The following is a 7,857-nucleotide window of genomic DNA, read 5'->3' as shown; positions in this document are numbered from 1 at the left end:
CCACCTCTGCATCCCTGGGCCTATACAGAGGATGCTTAGGAATGCTTAATGATTGGGTAATTGGGTGGGTGGATGGATGGATGGGTGGATGGATGATGGATGGATGGATGGGTGGGTGGGAGGATGGATGATTGGGTGGATGGATGGGTGGGTGGGTGGATGGATGATTGGGTGGATGGATGATGGATGGATGGATGATGGGTGGATGGATGGGTGGGTGGGTGGATGATGGATACATGGATGGATGGATGATGGATGGATGATTGGGTGGATGGATGATGGATGGATGGATGATGGGTGGATGGATGGGTGGGTGGGAGGATGGATGATTGGGTGGATGGATGGGTGGGTGGGTGGATGGATGATGGGTGGGTGGGAGGATGGATGATTGGGTGGATGGATGGGTGGGTGGGTGGATGGATGATGGGTGGGTGGGAGGATGGATGATTGGGTGGGTGGGTGGATGGATGGGTGGATGATGGATGGATGGATGGATGATGGGTGGATGGATGGATGGGTGGATGGATGATGGATGGATGGATGATGGATGGATGGATGATGGGTGGATGGATGGATGGGTGGATGGATGATGGATGGATGGATGATGGGTGGATGGATGGATGGGTGGATGGATGATGGATGGATGGATGGGTGGATGGATGATGGGTGGATGGATGGGTGGGTGGGTGGATGGATGATGGGTGGATGGATGGGTGGGTGGGTGGATGGATGATGGGTGGATGGATGATGGATGGATGGATGGATGGGTGGGTGGGTGGAGAGTTGGACGGATGGATGGATGGTTGGGTGGATGGATGATAGATGGATGGATGGTTGAGTGGATGGATGGATGGGTGGATGGATGATGGATGGATGGATGATGGGTGGATGGATGAATGATGGATGGATGGATGGGTGGGTGGGTGGATGGATGATGGGTGGATGGATGATGGGTGGATGGATGGATGGGTGGGTGGGTGGGTTCGTAGTTGGACGGATGGATGGATGATTGGGTGGATGGATGATAGATGGATGGATGGTTGAGTGGATGGATGGATGGGTGGATGGTTGGATGGATGGAAGAATGGATAGGTGGATGATGGGTGGTGAGCAGATTGGTGGGTTGGTAGATACATAGGTAAATATTTTAAAACCCAATTTGATAGTTTTCCTTAGTAAAGCATAAGCCTATGTCTATATGACCCAAAAGAACATGTTTGACCTGTCACATCTTTGTTTTATGCTTTTGGGTTTTGAGCTTATTCTTATTCTTTCTTTTCTTGAGGAAAACTGGGGCTTTCGTTCTTAGCCAGAGACTGAAAGGGTCAGTGCTGGTTCCGGTTCTGTAAGAGTTTGTGTTTCCGTTGTCAGAAATGTTCTTCAGTCTCCGTGTCTCTGCAGGTCCAAGGTAAGAGCGAGTCTTTATCCTGCGACCCCTGCCTTTTAGGAAAGTGCTAAATGCACCCCCTTGGCAGGGAGCCTCTGCCGGGGGCAGCGAGGCATCAGGGAAGACTCACCACCGAGGGTCCACTCCCGGGCCAGCGGGGGCGGGAGGCAGTGGTTCTGCAGCCGCCCCTCGCCCTGGGCCCACTTCCTCCTCCACCCACTCCCTCCTGGGGGCCTCTGGGCCAGCCCGGCCCCAGCCCCGAGCAGCCCCAGCCGTCCGGTCTGTGGACAGCAGGCCTGCCACCAGCAGCCCCAAGGTCTGGGTGGCCGAGCTCTGCCACAGCAGCCACACCTGTGAACGCAGACGCACGCCAGCAACTGAGGCGCTTTCCTCGCGGCTACGCCAGAGCCGGCGGCTGCCGTGCCCGGGCTGGCGCTCGCTCCTGGGGGAAGAGCGTGTTCTCGGGGGACGTCCCTGAGCCGCGTGCTTCACGGGGGAGGAACAGAAGGAGACTCACCCAAGTCGGGGAATTAATCAGCGGGATGGGGTTCCACCCCAGGGGGATCCTAGGCCCGCTGTTTGGGACGCCCAGGGCTTCTCCTTCAGTGCCCTTGACCCCGTCCACCACCTGCCACAAGGCCTCCCCTGGGTCACCGGTCCTCGGTCCAGATCCACCCACAGGCCCCAGTGGGTCCTCCCCCCACCCCCTGCCCGGCGCTGAGCGGGCCCACTCCCAGGCACGCTCCGCCCGCCGGCCCATGGCTGTGTTCCTTGGCCTGGCCTGTTCCCCAGCTGTGCCCCTTCGCAGCGGGGCTCGGAGCAAGTTTCCAGGCCCCAGCTCTGCAGGACAAGGGCTGCGGAGGGGACTGGGGAGGCAGCGGGCGGGGCCCTGCACAGGGACTGCACCTGAGGCCCTGCTGGGGGCAGTGAGGATGCTCCGGCCCTGTGCCCTCTCGGGGGGCCTGTGCCCTAAAGGCCCCCTCCTCCCTGCAGCGGCCTTCATCTCCACTGGATGTGAGTCTGGAAGGAGAGAGACAGGTTTCTCTGCGGCCGCTCAGAGGCTCCAGCCAGGGAGGGGGCATCCGGGAGGGTGGGAAAGAGGCGGCCACGCTGCCGGAGGGCCTGGAGCGAGAGAGGGAGGGCGGAGGCGGTGGAGCCCCCACAGAGGGGAGACCCCGGGAGACACCCACGCGCTGGCTGCAGCTGCAGAAAGCCGAGCTGTGGGAGAGCCGCAGGGACAGGGACGGACAGCCCGGGGCGTGGAGATGGGACGCGGGGGCTGCAGGAGTGCTGGGCGCCGGGCAGGGCCGTCAGACGGCGGGGCGCGGAGCCTTCCAGGCCACCGGGGCCAATTCCCACCGGATGACGAGCTCCCTCCAGGGTCCCCCAGCCTGTTGCCCAGGGAGGGCTGGTCACCTCCGGTGACGCGCACGCACGCCTCCCACGGACGACTGCCCTCCTGCTGTGCAGCTCTGACCAAGTCGTACAAAGAGTCCTTTTCCCTGACTCAGCTCCGTTTTTCTTGATTGCTTAGTTCTGCAGTAATATTTTAATTGCTTGGAAAATTCTTCAAATTTTTAACTTTTCTCAGAAATGTATTATTTTAGGATTTAACAGAATTGACTTACATATTTTCATTCAGTTTCTTTAAGCTAAAAAGAGTTCACCCCTGCCTTCTGCCACTGCCACTCTGTTCTCTGCCCTGTGAGCTGCTGCTTCTTGTCTTGTTTCCATCCCGGTCTTCGTCTTCCTCTGTCTGGCTATTCCACTCGGCAGAACACCCTCCAGGCCCATCCGCGCTGCTGCCAGCGGCAGGACGCCCCCTTCTTACGGCCGCATAATGTGCACCGTGGGGTACACACTCTCTATCCACTCAGCCGCCGGCGGACACGGGCGGGCTCCCGTCTGGCTGTTGTGAACGATGCTGCCATGAGCGGGGGCGCGGGCATCTTCTCAAATAGCCCCCCGCTTTCCTGGGAGGCGTGGCCTCCTCACGCCCCCCTCGCCCCCCCCCCCCCCCCGTTCCCCTTTAGTTGGGAAGCTGGTGGCTTCGCGAGGACGATCAGGAGGGAGTCCCGTTCGCACCGCCAACGTGTGAACTGCTGACCCCGAGGATGCGGGGAGTCGGGTGGGACTGAGGAGCGGAACTCTGCGAGGCTGCTCCTGGCTTAGAGACTGGTGTTACTGCGTGCGCTCACGGCGGCCCACACTCCGGGTGACGGCACCGAGGTGGGGTCACAGGCTGGGCCCCCGTCTGGGGACCAGAGTTTAAAGGGAAAAGATGGGAGAGTGGAGGGGAGGGGAGGAGAGCTTCGAACCAAAGCTGTTCGCTCCAGCTTCTGACGGAAATGGAGAGGCCACGGAAGCGTCACCGTCACCGCGGTGGCAGGGGACAGTCACGGAGCTGCGGCTCTGCACTCTCCGAGGCACCACACCGCGTCCTGCAAACGCACAGCAGCGCGTGGGCCGCAGAGCCGCTGTGTGACAGGAGGGAGGGCCCGAGAGTCCATGGCTACAAACCAGCCGTGTCCTGTCCCCGGAGGAAGCTCCGTCGGTGTGTGGGAGCCGGGTGCTCAGCCCCCGCCGGTGCCTGCAAAGCCCCGCCCAGCAGGGCCCACCCCGCCACCCCGAAAGGCAGAGCTGAGCCAGGGGCCGGCCTGTGGGGCCGCAGGGCTGCGTGTGCTTAGAGCGCCGACCCTGGTCAGGAAGAGAAGCCAGGCGGGCCACCAGGGCCCCAGGCCCCGTCAGACGCGGATAAAAACGTTCCATCCGCGGGAAGAGCGTTCCCACCGGTGCAGCTGAACCCACAAACAGCCTCCCAGGCAAGCGGGGGGGGGGGGGGGGGGGCTGGGGGAGGGGCAGCGGGGGGAGAGGACAGGAGCCCCCTTTCGAATGCGCACAGGGACCCAGGAGGGGGCCGCGCTCAGGAAACAAGACCCGCCCCGTTTTCTAAGGGGGAGATTACAGAACAAGAAAGAGGCCTCGGAAATTAGGAAACACCATTTACTAAAACACCCAGCCCCAAGGGGCTGTGGCAGGGCCGGACCCGCACGGGCGGCGGGGGGGCTGGCCATTCAAACACCCTGGAAATAGGAAGAGAGGAGGGAAGTGGTCAGAGCTGGGTAAGGGACCTGGACGAGAGGCCCAGGGAGTGGGAGCAGCATCGCTCCAGGGGGTCAGGAGCGGGGGTGGGGGGACTGGGGGGCGGGGGGCAGCGGGGTGTCTTTAAGAAGCCAGAGAGGGAAGAGGAAATTTCTCTGAAATGCACAGCCTCAGGCCCCGGAGGCACGGAGCAGAGACCCTGGAACCTGGCCCTCCACCTGGGCCCGCACGTCCCGGGGAACTCCGGACTCGAGGGACCGACAAGGCCCGTGCGCTCGCAGGTGGAGGAACAGAGCCGACGGCCCACACCCACGAGGACACGGTCCACGCACACGGGCCTCGCCTGCACCCGGAGCGCCGGCACCTATGAGTGCGCTCCGCTCACGGCTCAGGATCGGCTCCGGAGCTGAACCCACATCCAGACGCCAGGCCGAGGCGGGTGCTGGGGTGCACCTGCTTCCTGGGGCGACGCACGATGAAAGGGGACAGAGAAGGGGTGGGGTGGGCGTGGCAGACAAGGGGGAGGAGAGTGTGCAGCCACGGAAAACACCGACAGTTATGTCCTGTAACCCCGAGAGAAGTGAGGCTCCGTGCAGCCGTTAGAGAGCACGTCCCGTTACGGAGCCTGGACGGAATGAAGCTGGGGAAGCCGCGGGCGTGGCGGGGAGAAGTGCAGGAACGTCTGCCCCTGGAACTCCCCAGGCTGGACCGTCGGGCCAGGGGGCTGTATCGAGCGGCCATTATGGGCACCGACTCGCTCTCGAGCTGCAGAAACGAGTGCGTTCGTGTTTTACGGATCAGGACGCTGTCTGGGTGCCCCGACAGAACCACGCAAGCAGCTAAAGCGATGCCCGGATGGACCGGACACTGGACTGTCCCGGGGGCCGAGGAGGAGCCGCTGGGCCCCAGGACGAGGTGGGGCTGGGAATTCGCGTGTGAATGTCCCCCCAGCGCCTCGGCCCCTCGACCTCCTCACCTCTTCACAGGCACGTCCTGGCTGGTCGTGGGCGTCCGCTGCCCCTGAGCCTCCGGGACAAGCACGGCCACCGGGGCCTCGACGGCGGTGGAATTTCTTTCTCAGCTTCTGCTCCGAACCCTCGGCAGGAACGACCAGCCGGTGCCCGCTCTAGGCTCGCTCGGGGGGCGAGATGGGGGGCCACGGGGCACCGTTTCATCGCTTACACGCTGACGGGTGCACAGCGAGGTCGCTGGGGAGGTCGCGGCCCAGGAGGTGGGTGCTGGGCCCACAAACGACTAACATGTGCCCGTGGGGCATCCGTGGCCCGCACCCCCTCGCTCACCTCGCCCTCTCCTCCCCACGGAGTGCTCTGCCCGCCGGACAGGAGCCCCAAGTCAGGTCCAGGCCTGCGGTGCCTCGGGGCAGGTGGGCAGCCCCGGGGAGGCGCAGGCGCGACAGGGGCCAAGGGCGCCCCAGTGAGCAACACAGACACCCCTGGGCCTCCAGCCTCGCGGGAGGGGCAGACATGAAACCCAGGCTCGTCAGCCATCCCGTGGGTCTGAGACTCCGCCGCTGACCCTGCCCGGAGCCCTCTCCCAGCACCCAGTCCGCCCTGCTGCCCTCGGTGGACACCAGCGCCGCGTACCCGACGCCACGGTCTCACGGGCTCCTGTCGGTCTCACCTTCGGCCGTGAGCCCGGGATGGAGACGGCGACGCCTCAGCTCCTCGGGCCTGGCCCAGGACGTGTGTGCCGCTCGCGTGCCAGCCCTGCTCTGAAGGTGCCACTAGGGAGGGCCTGGGTGAGACCCCAAGGCGGGCCGGCTCCCTCGGACCGCAGGCCCTGGACAGCCACCTCCTCTCCGCTGTTCCAGCCCGGCCTGGGGTGGTGGGGGGCGGGTGAACATATTAAATCTCGCTGAACTAACAGCAGCCGCTCTGCTGGCAAGTACTTAGGCTCTGAAACGGTCAGGAGGGCAGGGCCAGCCCAGAACAGGGCCCGGGGCCCCCGGCACGGTGTGGCCTGGGGGTCGGCGCCACGCTCCCCGCCTTCCCAGGGCAGGTTCCTGCCCGAGGCCTCTGCCTGTGGCCTTCAGAGACCCAGCGGCTGTGACCTGCGGGTTACCGCGAGCGGCTGCGTATTCTCCACCCGTAGGGCTACGGCCACGTTGGGAAATGGGTCTATTTTGAAGGAGGCCTCGTGGCCAAGATACGACAGCCTCAGGCCGGCCTCTGGCCTCCCAGCTTGGGGAGCCCCACGCCGGCAGCCCCCACTTTCTCCATCCGCCTCACAGCTCTTAGAGGCACCCGGTGGGGCCGACTCAGCCCTGATGACTGTGCCCATCTTACAGATGGTAAAACTGAGGCCCAACAAGGAAACCACTGACAGGCCAGATCACTGGCTCCCACTCGACCTCGGAGGCCAGCCTCTCAGCACCCCTCTCAGGTGGGGTCCCCAGGCCCCTCAGCACCCCTCCCGGGTGGGGTCCCCAGGCCCCTCAGCACCCCTCCCGGGTGGGGTCCCCAGGCCCCTCAGCTCCCCCCAAGATGGGGTCCCCAGGCCCCTCAGCTCCACCCCTCCCCCCGTGGGGTCCCCAGGCCCTGAGGGGCAAGTGTCCCTGAGCGAGCCCTCCTGCCCCTACGCTGGTGCCTCCAGAGTCCAGACCTCGACCCCCTTCTCAGCCAAGAGCCCCTCTGGGCAGCCTCACCAATATGCGAGTTTATCCGTCTTTAAGCTCCACACGTGAGCGCCTGGGAAACACTTATAAGGAAGTTAGAGACGCTGAAGTGAAGGTAAAGGAACAGGAGTGCACGTAACGTGAACACAGGCCTATTACCAGCCCCGAGCCCACGTCCAGGGCTACATTGGATGCGCTGTCAGCTGGCGCGGCCTGACCGTCTGGCCGAGGCTCTGGTGAACGTGGCCTGACCGTCTGGCCGAGGCTCTGGTGAACGTGGCCTGACCGTCTGGCCGAGGCTCTGGTGAACGTGGCCTGACCGTCTGGCCGAGGCTCTGGTGAACGTGGCCTGACCGTCTGACCGAGGCTCTGGGGAAGGTGGCCTGACCGTCTGGCCGAGGCTCTGGTGAATGTGGCCTGACCGTCTGGCCGAGGCTCTGGGGACGGCGGCCTGACCGTCTGACCGAGGCTCTGGGGAAGGCGGCCTGACCATCTGACCGAGGCTCTGGGGAAGGCGGCCTGACCATCTGGCCGAGGCTCTGGGGAAGGCGGCCTGACCGTCTGGCCGAGGCTCTGGGGAAGGCGGCCTGACCGTCTGGCCGAGGCTCTGGTGAACGTGGCCTGACCGTCTGGCCGAGGCTCTGGGGACGGCAGCTCGGGCTTTCAGACTGGGATCCGAGGTCTGGTTCTGGGTGTGGCTTCGTTCTTGCCTCATGATCCCAGCGAGAAGGTT

This window comes from Plecotus auritus (genome assembly GCF_963455305.1).
Source record: "Plecotus auritus genome assembly, chromosome: 3".
NCBI lineage: Eukaryota > Metazoa > Chordata > Mammalia > Chiroptera > Vespertilionidae > Plecotus > Plecotus auritus.
The sequence above is the reverse complement of the archived record's forward strand: the minus strand, read 5'-3'. Positions refer to the sequence as shown.